Consider the following 12296-nt stretch of genomic DNA (forward strand, 5'->3'; position numbering starts at 1 on the left):
AATGATCACAAGGCAATTCCTAGGATTTTAATGCTATTTTTCCTTCAAAAATATCTACTTTAAAATTCTAAAGTTATTTTTCAGTCTAGAGGAGCTTCAAACACCCTGCAGACGGCAGGGCTGTCTGGTAGGGCAGAGCAACCCTGTGCCTCTTCCCGAGGACCGCCGCGCTGGGTAGTCACCAGTAACTGCTACCACTTCCACCGAAACAACATGGAGAATCATTCTTCAGCATGAGCCCACCCAGAGTATGTATGGGTGGAAAGGACACAATGGCTGACTCCATGGCCTGGGGAATTTGGAAAAAGCACTAGGGATGACCTAGCAGGCCAAGAAGAACTCTAAGCTCAATTTTCTAAGCAATGTCTGCTGGGAGAATTAAATATCTTGGATACTCTGGTTTTTCAACATCACTGAAACAAATAAGCAACAGCATTCCTGACCTCCACAACAGGGCGGAGCTGTAAGAGTGCACTGGAAAAGCCCTGCTGTGCACGGCCATTGTGCCCGGCCATATTCTCTATGTTCTCGGAAAGACAAGTTCACTGGAAACAAAGGCATCAATCAACTGTTCATGGTTCAACCTACCTTAAGATGTGAAAATTAAACCACAGGCGTGGTGCTGTCTTCTTTACACAACAGGACAGGACACAGCCTGTGTCACCAGACTGCTACTAACACATCAGTCCCACAAATGAAAAGAAAAATGTTCATCCCTCCAGACTTTTTCAGGTTTTTTTGTTTGTTTGTTTGTTTTTTTTGAGACAGGGTTTCTCTGTGTAGCTTTGGAGCCTGTCCTGGAACTCGCTCTGTAGACCAGGCTGGCCTCAAACTCACAGAGATCCGCCTGCCTCTGCCTCCCGAGTGCTAGGATTAAAGGTGTGCACCACCACCGCCTGGCTTCTAAACCACTTGTAATTTTTTTTTTTTTTTTTGGCGTGCATGCGTGTGTATGTAGTTTTTTTTTTAAATATATTTTATTTTTTATGTGCACTGGTGTGAGGGTGTCAGACCCCTAGAACTAGAGTTACAGACAGGTGTGAGCTGCCATGTGAATATTGAACCTGGCTCCTCTGAAAGAACATCCAGTGCTATTAACCACTAAGCCATCTCTTCAGCCCCTATTTGTAATTTTTAATTTACAAAAAAATTTCAAATATACTTAAAAGTATAGAAAAATACAATGATTCCCAAGTAACTTCCACCCAGCTTCAATAATCATTAAGGCTTTGCCAATCTCATTTAACTTGCCTACAGCCCCCACTTGTGAGTCTTCAAAGCAAACTCCAGACATTAATAGATTCTTATTACTGAATACTTTGGTTTTCCTTCTCTAATTGACGAGTTAGCACAATACTCATAATGTCGTTCATGCACATAGCAAAGCGGACAGTTCCTTACGAGCTAAGAACAGGACCACGCTCAGATTTCTGGGATGGGAACACAAATGTTAGTTACAATGCCTGTTTACAGAGCGGGTCATTATCAGGATTTCCACAGGGTGCAAGCAGCACTGAGTAGCCCTGTGTCCCTCTCTCTCTAAATCCTAGTTAGCTGAAGTCAGCTTCAGTTCCCTAACACAGGAAAGGCAAGAGAAGCTGCCACACTTATTCACTAATTTGCAAAATACTGATGATGCTTAAGTAACCACTGCAGTTTTGCTGTTGCCAATCATTTTATTTAGTTAGCTAGTGCTGGGTGGCGGCAGCCCACACCTTTAATCCCAGCACTCAGGAGGCAGGGGCAGGTGAATCTCTGAGTTCGAGGCCAGCCTGGTCTACAGAGAGAGTTCCAGGACAGTCAGGGATACACAGTGAAACCCTGCCTCGAGAAAAATAAATAAGTCAATAGTTAGCTAGTTTGAGACATGGTTTTACACAACCCAGGCTAGCCTCCAAATTGTTATAGCTGAAGATGAGCAAGAACTCTTGGTTTTCCCCTGCCTCTACCTCCGAAGCTCTGGGATTATAGACATGTTCCACCTTGCCTGTTATGCAATTATTAACTAATAGATTTTTAAATTTCATGTGCACCAATGAAATGCAGTTGTTCATTTGTTAAATGATTTATTTATTTAACCATTTATTAAAGATTTTTAAACGTATGTATGTTTTTACTTATATGAGTGCTTGCCTGCAAGTCTGTAGGTGTATCATGTGCACACCCAGTGCCTGCAGAGGTCAGGAAAGAGCACTGGATCCCTTGGAAGTAGGATTACAGATGGTTGTGGTCCCCATGTAGGTGCTGGGACCTGAGCTTGGGGTCCTCTGAAAGAGCAACAAGTGCTTTTAACCACGGAGCCATCTCTCCAACCCATGATTATTTTTTATTTCTTTGAGACAGGGTTTCTCTGTGTAGCCCTGGCTATCCTGAAACTCACTCTGTAGACCAGGGTGGCCTTGAACTCAGAGATCTGCCTACTTTGCCTCTCAAATGCTGGAATCAAAAGTGTCTGCCATCGCCGCCTGGCTAATGTGTATATCCTTTACCCGGAAAAGACTGCTTCATTGTCAAAATTCTGACTAAACGGCTAAGATGGAACATGTCACCCTATACCTACCAACACTTAATTCTACCAGTCATTTCTCACAAGCCTTGAACCGTGTGTGTGTGTGTGTGTGTGTGTGTGTGTGTGTGTGTGTGCGCGCGCGTGCGTGTGTTGAGATGAGGTTTCCTACAGGACCTGGAGCTTGCTTACTGGCTGGCCAGCTCCTGGCACCTACCCTCCTGTCTCTGACTCCTCAGCGCTCCAATGACAAATGTGCACTTGGCTTTTTAGGTGGGCAGAGGGGACTGAACTTGGGTTTTTGTATGTCTGCATGGAAAATGCTTAACAACAGAGACATCTCCTCGGCCACAAACCTTGCATCTTTCTGACACACATCTTTAGTTCTGAATGGCTGGCTTGTCAGGTCTTGGTCACTGTAAGACAGCCAGGCTCACTGCAGGCGTCACTGGCCCAGATCTGCATCCAGCTTTCTCCAAGGAGCGCCTGGCTCCTTTCAGGGAGAAGTGGTGTTTACAGACCGCCATTGGGATACCGGCTGCTGGCGTGTCGTTACTGCTTCTAGCGACTTTATACTGCTTTAATACACACTCACTGTCAGCAAACGTACCAGGAAAGAAAGGAAGCCATGACTTGTGCACACATTCTCACTCAGACTTAGTGACCGGGATTCACCCCTGGGCTTGATACTTATCCTTTTCATTACACTGAAAATTTTACTAATCTAATTATTATATTTACTCCATAAAATTATTCAACAGTTTGGAATTACCTGTACTATTATCCATAAAACAAGTAAGCGCAGTTTAAGATGGCTTTGTAGTTCCTAGCTCAAAGCTAGATACCAGAGACAGTCTATCAAATACTTTTTCAAGGCTATATAACATACTATGTGGAAAGCTTGTCCCCCTGCCCCCCAATCAAATTCATTTGTATTGTTCTACATTTTTAAGGACCACATTTTGTTGAGACTGAAATGGAATTTGTGTACTCTGAAATGAGGATTATCAACGCAAGTGTGGAGCCTGATGAGAGCATCCACCCGAGCCTTCAGCCATGACTAAGCTCCATGTCCCTTTCTGAGTGTTGTTGTTTTTAGTGCTGAGACCGTGTCTCACAACGGAGCCTTGGCTATCCTAGAACTCACTGTGCAGCTCCGGCTGGCTGCCCAAGAACTTCTGATGGCACTTACAGACTGGCTTCAAACTCAGAGATCCACCTGCCTCTGCCTTCCCAGCACTGGTACTAAAAGTGTGCATCACCAAGCCCAGCTCCTGGCAAATTCTTGTACCTCTTTCCTACCTATGTCCCATGAAGGTAAACCCTGGGCAATCCAACTAGACTTGGGATTACCCGAGTGTGTCCTTGAAAAGATTTCCAGAAGTTTTACTGAGGTGGAAACACCCACCTTGGATAATGGGCAGCACATCCCACGAGCTGGGTTCCCAGCTAAACTAAGGGAAAGGAGGCGGCCAGCTGACCAGCAGCACACAGCTGTCAGTCACCTTACCTGACATGACATCACATGACAACGTGACCAGCTGCCTGCCACGCTCTACCTCCAGGCTTCCCCACAGTGAACTGTCCAACAAGCCCTTGGTCGAGCAAACCTTCTTTCCTTCAGCTGCTCCTGCCAGGGACTCTGTTCCAGCAGAGATGACTTCTGCGTGTTCCAGAGCTACACTGATTATCATGGGAGTGTTCTGCCTGCGTGTGTGTGTACCACATGAGTACCTGGTGTCAGCAGAGTCTGGAAAAGGGTGCCACTGAGTGGGAGACTCGGCTCAGCAATTAAGGGGCACTGCTCCTCCTGAGCACCTCTTCCAGAAAACCCTGGTTCAATTCCCAGCATTCACATGGCAGCCCTGTAACTCTAGGGGATCTAAAACCCTCTTCTGGCCTCTGTGGGCACTGCATGAATACACATACAGGCAAAATGCCTATTCACATAAAATAAAAATAAATCAATTTTTAAAGGTGGTAGGCATCAGATCCCCTGGAGTAACAGTTATGAGCTGCCATGTGGGTTCTGGGAACTGAATCCAGCAACTCTGGAAGAACAGCAAGAACTCCAGGCCCTCTGAGGATTTTATTAATTCATACCACAGTTTACTTAACGAGTCTTCTGGTTTTGTTTTCTGTTTTTCAACATTGGAGTCCAAAACCAAGATCTTCTGCATGCTAGATGAGCACTCTATCACTGAGCCAACCCTAGCCTTCTTAATGGAGACCTTGGGCACTTCCAATTGCTGTTGTTAAAACCAAGTTGCAATTTACACCAACCATTTCCCGCATGTGAATACTCTAGCAGACTCCACAATTTACTCAACTGATTCTTACTGACAGTGAAAAGCTTCCTGGGCATTAAGGTGTCTTGGCTACTTTGCCACTGCTGTGAAGAGACACCATGATCAAGAAAGCATTCAATTTCAGGCTCACGACTGCAGAGGGACAGAGAGAGCGAGCTACTGAGCATACTAACTGGGATGGCCTGGACTTTCAAACCTCAGAGCCCCACCCCCAGTGTCAAACCTATTCCAGCAAGGCCACGCCTCCTCATCCTTCCCCAGCTGTTCCACCAACTGAAGAAAGCACACCTTCAGACAGATAGCCTACGGTGGCCGTTCCCACCCAAACCACCGTGTCTGACCTGACTGGAACGGCCCCCAGACTAGACTGCACAGCACTGGTCCCCTGCTTGTGGCATTTCTTCACATTTCTGCACCATGGACTGAAGTCCTTATGGGACCATGAACCATCATGACATTTCCACCCGGGAATAATGCAAACACAACTAACACAGAAAACCGGTTCCAGGAGACAGGTCAATGCAGCAACTAAACACCATCATGTTGGTTCTCAGGCCTCTGGTTTGTGGGAACAAAGTGGAAGAGGCTGGACGTGCAGGTTAGAAATCCTGGGCCACTGTAAGCTGTTATTTTTAACTAAATATCAATTCTTCAATTTAACCAATACAAATTCGGGAGCCAGATGCTGGGTGAAAGCCCGCCAACTCAGAGGGCCAGAGAAAGCGCCCTCTGACCTTCCTCCTCTGCCAACGTCCCAGAAAAAGAGCTCTCTCCTCCATCACCTCAAACAAAACTCCTCAAACTCAATGTCCCTCCCTTCTACTTCCTGTGTCTCTCTATCCATCCTCCTTACTCCCTCTTACTCTCTATGGTTTTTGTTCTGTCATCTGGTTCCTTGCTCCGCCTCTTGACCTATGGTTGACTTTATTTAATCTTGTTTATAATATTCAATCAGAAAGCTCTAGGATTAAAGGCGTGTGCTAGGGCTGAGCCACACCACAACTAGAAGCAGGTGTTTCCAGCAAATGACACAACCTCAGGGTTCACCGTGTGATCACATATCCTGCAGCAGCAGGATTACCCTTACATTTGTGAGTTATGAAGACTTACATGTCAAAAGATGTGTGGACAGTGAAAACTATGCTCATTGGGTCTCAGTGGGGACAGGACACCACTGGGAACTCAGCTAGACAATCTTCTCACGTAACTTTTTGACAAATAATCTAGCTAAGTTTTGTTCAAATCCCCAAAAAGGAGGTTGAATTTAAAAAGCAATGGAGGGCTGATGATATGGCCCAGTTGGCTTCGTTTGCCCACCATGTGTGAAGTACTGAATTTGGTCCCAGCACACTCCTCATCCCAGCTCCAGCACTTGGATGCAGGACGATCAGAAGTTCAAGAAGTGCAGCTACATAGGAAGTGGGGAGCCAGCCTGGCAGAGGCTGCCCGAGAGATCTTGTTTCAATGCTCTCCCACCCTGTGGGAGGCCAGCTCCCACCTTGTACAGGGTTCCTATGAGGAGGACAGAGGAATAAGGAATTTGTAGATAGAAAGATAGCAGAGAGGAGACAGACAGAAACACAGGATAGCTTCGGGAGGCCCTGGATCAAAATCCACCAGCCCCTTCTGTGGCTTTTTATAGGAATGCCAAGGGGTGGGGCAAAAGAGCTCCCCCTTGCTAGATCAAAGCACACCGCACAGCCAAGTGCAGACCTTTCCAAACACCTGGTAACCACGCCTGTGGTCAAATCATCCCCTTATGCACCCCTGCCAGGTAAAGCAAGCTCAGATCTCAGTAGGAAACCTTTGTGGGCTTCACCCCTGCCCTCCCCCCAAAAAAACAAATTTGTTTAGTAGAGGAAATTCTAGACAGTACACATCAGTCTATGGCTCTCTGCCACTGCTTGCTGCTTTTAGCTTTTAATGTGAATGTGGAGCAAAGAGATAAGCAGGAAGCTGTGGACTACAGTCTGGGAGCACAGACTTAACACGCTCGGTGAAACAAGCCTCCTCACATTTTGCACTGGGACAAAAGGACATGTTGTTTGCTGTGGAACAATCTTTGTACACTGTAAATATGTACTACTCTCACTGGTTAATAAAGAGCTGACTGGCCTATAGCTGGGTGGGAAGAGACTGGGCAGGAGAGCCAGACTAGGAGGATGCTGGGAAGAAGGGCACAGTCTGAGGAGTCTCGAGCCAGACACAGAGGAAGCAGAACGTGTAGAAAATGAGGTAATGGGGCTGGAGAGATGGCTCAGCAGTAAAGAGCACTGACTGCTCTTCCTGAGGTCCTGAGTTCAATTCCCAGCAACCACATGGTGGTTCACAACCATCTGTAATGAGATCTAATGCCCTCTTCTGGCTGGCAGCATACATTCAGACAGAACACTGTATACATAATAAATGAAAGAAAGAAAGAAAGAAAGAGAGAGAGAGAGAGAGAGAGAGAGAGAGAGAGAGAGAGAGAGAAAGAAAGAAAGAGAAAATGAGGTAACAAGCCATGAGCCACATGGTAAAACTTAGGTAAGAAATACAGCCTAATTTGAGTTGTAAGAGCTAGTTAGTAACAAGTCTAAGCTATCACCTGAGCATTTATAATTAATTAATATTAAGTCTCTGTGTGTTTATTTGGGAGCTGGCCAGTGGTCCTGATGAACAACTCTGCCTACAGTTGTTTAAAAGGTGAGAGTTTGGCTGGAGAGATGGCTCAGCGGTTAAGAGCACTGACTGTTCTTCCAGAGGACCTGGGTTCAATTCCCAGCACCCACATGGCAGCTAACAACTGTCTATAACTCCAAGATCTGACATCCTCACACAGACACACTTGCAGGCAAAATACCAATGCAAATAAAAAATAAATGAAAAAAAAAAAGACCATAATAGTACATACCCGTAATTCTAGCACTCAGGGGCTGAAGCAAAAGAATTCTAACCCAGGTTAACATACAAAGACCCTGTCTCAATTAATCAATCAGAGACAGCAAAGGGGTACACTGACAGAAAGGGGCTGCCTAGAAAATGTTGTCATGTAAGCTCTGAGGACACTGCAGCCACAGTTCACAAGGGCCCAACTACATCTTTAGCTGACAGAACGTGACACTATCCATGCGGTGCTAGCTTGCAGGTTGGCAAAATTAAAGAGTGATGGGGTGATGAAGGCTTACACTATGGTTCAAATGAAAAGCAAGTAAGGCCAAGCAACACACTGCACGGTGGATCCCACTTAGTAGATCCCACTTAGTAGATCCCATGTAGGCTGTGAGTGAAGCTGTGGTTGTTCTCACTTAAGTCACGGGTGCTGGAGATGCCAGGGTGTCTGCTGAGGGAAGCTGCAAGTGACACTGGTCCAGGCCACCGTGCTGTGGATGGCAGAGCCAAGGATGTGGGACTGCCCACCACCTGCCCCAGACGCTGCCCGCCGCGGAGCTGGAGGATCTGGTTGGTCATGCTGTGCAGTCTCTCCGCGCGCGCCACTCCTCCTGGGCATGTCTGCTCTGTGCCCTGGTATACTGAAGTCTGTAACATTCTTCCTCATCTTCCCTGGAGCCTCAGGAGACACCCTGGACTTGAGCGCTCTGTTTTGTTCTCAGCCCTCGGGGATCAAGTCGGCAGCCTTGCTCAGAACAGGCAACTGCTCTATCACTGAGGCGGAACCTCACAGCAGTGTTTGGAACTTTTAAGACTGGGGACTTCAGGAGGAACTAAGTTCATTTGCATTAGAAGATGGCTGTGACAAGCATTTGGGGGACATGGGCAAATGGAGTTTGAATCTGAAATGTCCTCCGTAAGCTCACGCTTTCAACACTTGGTTCCTGGCTTTGTGTTACTATACTGAAGGCTGGGAGAGCCTTTAGGTCCAACTGGGGCCTGGCCTTCAGTTTAAGTCATAAAAGAGTTCTAACCTGTCTCTGACTCCTGCACTCTGCTTCTTGGGCCATGGGAGTGTGAGGACCAAAAACTCCTGTCACCACAAATAGCCCCTAATCTGCTCACTATGACCCACTGAAATCTCTCTGAAACCATGAACAAAGCAAGCCTTCCCTTCCAGAGCTATTTCTGTGAGGTGAGGGGCTATATTCACCAAGGGTCACTGGGTTCCAGGACACACCTCACCACTAGAAAATCATACAGTTGGCAGGACGTGGTGGAGCACCTCTCAGCTGGAGGACAATCTGGTCTACAGAGAGTTCCCGGACAGCCAGGGCTACTGCTACTTGGGTCTTTCCCAAGTTAACTGTTTACTGACTTTCCATCATCTACTGGCCTTTAGTAACTTCCACTAGAGAAGACAGCTATACCAAAGAGATGCTCGAAGTGTCAAAGAGCCAGCAGGAAGGAAACAAAGGGCAGACTGACCATGCACCTGCAGCACGAAGACACACCACCTCGTGTGCCAGCGAGGATGGAGAGAAGGGGCCGCTGGTCACACGGGGTGAGCAGCACACTCAGCAGCTGTGGGAGGTCAGGGTGTCTTGGCAGTGGGAAGGGCCCCAAATAGACTGCACTCAGTGCAGCTAAGGGGGGCTGAGCAGCGTGTATTTTTAGTAATGGAATACGTACAATTTGTACATGTCCAGGTGCAAACTACTCCAGCCAACAGCTTTCAGAAATGGCAGACGCGCCCACATCGCTGTCAGAGCGCAACCCACCTCCGGACAGTACCCTGTAACCTGCTGTAGCTGGACATCAGAATTAGGGAAGAGAGGCTGGTGGGGTGCCTTGACTCTCTGGAATCCCAGCTCCCACACTGTGATGGAATAGAAAGACAGCAGAACTGACTAGAACAGAGCTTCACCAGACACACAGCTGCTGTTCACAGGGTAGCAGCAGAAAGAGAGAATGCACGCACTATGGCACACACACCCCACATATATACACATACATGCAATAAATAATAAATACATACATACATACATAAATACATAAAAAATAAAATTTTTGAAGATCTGCTCTCTAGCTGGCCTGGAATTTGCTACATAGACATGCTAGATCCAACCTCACAGAGATTCACCTGCCTCTGCCTCCCAAATGCTGGGACTTAAGATATGCACCACCATTCCTGGTACAATAAATTTGAAAAAAAAAATTGGGGGAGGTTTTCTAAAGACAGGATTTATGTGTTGCCCTGGCTGTCCTTGAACTCAAGAGATCCACCTGCCTCCAAGTGTTGGGATTAAAGGCGACCGCTACCACCTCCCAGATAATAAAAATTTAAAAAAAAAAAAAAAAAAAAAGGAATTGAATCTGAATGAGGAACATGTTTCAGCTTACTGCAGTTATAACTGAACTTGGAGGAACTTACTAAGGTCTGGCCTCGTCTAGTAACTACACCTGTTTGTTTTTTAGCATTAGAAAAACTCCCAAGTCACTTCTAATGTTTCCAATAAAAGTCCACTGAGTTGTTTCCTTGCTGTCCATTTTAATTTGTGGTTATTTTTTAATAATGCATATGAATGTGTGTCTGTAGTGGACGGATTTATACACAAGACTGCAAGCATCCTCAGAGGCCAGGAAGAGGGCATCAAATCCCCTGGAGCTGAAATTACGGGTGGTGGTAAAGTATATCCTCTCCCCAGCCTTGGGTGCTGGGAAACGAACCTGACTCTCTGCAAGAGCAGCAAGCTCTTAGCTGCTTAGCCATCTTTGTGTGCCCTTGTACATGTATGTGCACTGTGTGTGTGCCTTTGTACATACATGGATATGCACTGTGTGTGTCTTTGTACATGGATATGCACTGTGTGTCTTTGTACATACATGTACGTGTACTGTGTGTGTGCCTCTGTACATGTACGTGCACTGTGTGTGTGCCTCTGTACATGTATGTGCACTGTGTGTGCCTCTGTACATGTATGTGCACTGTGTGTGTGCCTCTGTACATGTATGTGCACTGTGTGTGCCTCTGTACATGTATGTGTGCACTGTGTGTGCCTTTGTACATGTATATGCACTGTGTGTGTGCCCTTGTACATGTATGTGCACTGTGTATGCCTTTGTACATACATGTATATGCACTGTGTCTGTGCCCTTGTACATACATGTATGTGCACTGTGTGTGTGTGTCTTTGTACATACATGTATATGCACTGTGTGTGTCTTTGTACATACATGTATGTGCACTGTGTGTGTCTTTGTACATGTATGTGCACTGTGTGTGCTTGGGGTCTGAGGAGGCCAAAGGAGGGTGTCAGATCCCTGGAACTGTAGCTATGGGTGACTGTGAACCATCATGTAGGTGCTAGGAATCAAAACCAGGTCTTCCTCAAGAGCAGCCTATGCTCTTAACCACTGAGCCTCTCTCCCATTACATCACGAGCCTTCCAGGTGGGGCTCGAGGCACTCTGCAGGGCCTCCAAGTGCATCTGAAACACACTCACTACTCTCGTCAGATCAATCAGTAAGGACTGACAAGCACAGTGCTGACAAGTGACCTCCAGACCTTCACGCTGGCAGGAAGGTAAGCAAGGGCTGGACCGTAAGCTTGAGAACGAAGGGAAACCCTGACGCTGTAACACGGACAAGCCCAGAAGCGACTATGCTACATGGAATAAGCCAACTGAAAGACTAAAGTGGCCCGACTCACTTCTGAGAGGAACCTCCAGCAGTCACACTCAAGGAGAAAGGTGGCTGCCCAGGATTCTGAAATGAAGGAACGGGCCTTTACTGGGAGAAGACACAAGGTTCCAGCATGGAGATGGGAAGGGTCTGAAGATGGATGGGAATGAGGGCTGAACTGTTAAAATAACAATTTTATGTTGTGCACATTTTGTCACAATTTTAAAATAGTCTAGAAAGCTGGGCGGTGGTGGCGAACACCTTTAATTCCAACACTCGGGAGGCAGAGGCAGGTGGATCTCTGAGAGTTCGAGGCCAGCCTGGTCTACAGAATGAATTCCAGGACAGGCTCCAAAAGCCATACAGAGAATCCCTGTCTCGAAAACAAAAACAAAAACAAAAACAAAAACACTAAAGAAATTGGAAACAGTTTGCACTGATATGCTTTACCAAATAAATAAAAAGATTAAGCACAAGCAGCATCCAGAATGACCTGGTTTTAGCTGCCTAGCAAGTGAGGCCCTTAAGTACTCCAGTGCCACAAAAGGAAATTAACTGAATAAAAACAAGACAAACTCGACTTCATTGTTTGTCTGGGTGTCTGTGCTGTTTTGAGTCAGGGTCTTACTTTGTAACTCAGCTCTAAAGGAGCTAATGCCCGGAGCCCCACCCCAGCTTCTGCTGGCACCCACACACACAGGCACACTAGATAAAATAAAGCCGATTAAGATTTCAGATCACCAGCACTGGGAAGGCCATGGTCTGCAATGGGAGTTCTAGACCAGCCAAGGCTAAAGCCTTACAATGAGACTCTGTCTCTTGGGGGGAAAAAAACAGATTACCTGAGGGCGAAACTGCCTGGCTTCTTTTTCCTGTGCTGGGTCCTCACACTGAAGCCTACCACCACCCCACTGCTCAAGTCACGA

At 46.6% G+C, this 12296-nt stretch overlaps 1 protein-coding gene and 1 long non-coding RNA gene across 2 annotated transcripts in view; one reads left to right on the forward strand and one right to left on the reverse strand.

Moving 5' to 3' along the window:
* The window catches only part of Nudt3 (nudix hydrolase 3), a 62142-nt gene that overhangs the window by 29392 nt on the left and 20454 nt on the right, over window positions 1–12296 (reverse strand). The window lies entirely within an intron of this gene.
* On the forward strand, window positions 8730–10222 carry LOC143270023 (uncharacterized). The gene is made up of 3 exons (XR_013046871.1): window positions 8730–8881; window positions 9089–9250; window positions 9396–10222. It is a non-coding gene; the product is annotated as an uncharacterized LOC143270023 (long non-coding RNA).

Source organism: Peromyscus maniculatus, chromosome 21, assembly GCF_049852395.1.
Source record: "Peromyscus maniculatus bairdii isolate BWxNUB_F1_BW_parent chromosome 21, HU_Pman_BW_mat_3.1, whole genome shotgun sequence".
NCBI lineage: Eukaryota > Metazoa > Chordata > Mammalia > Rodentia > Cricetidae > Peromyscus > Peromyscus maniculatus.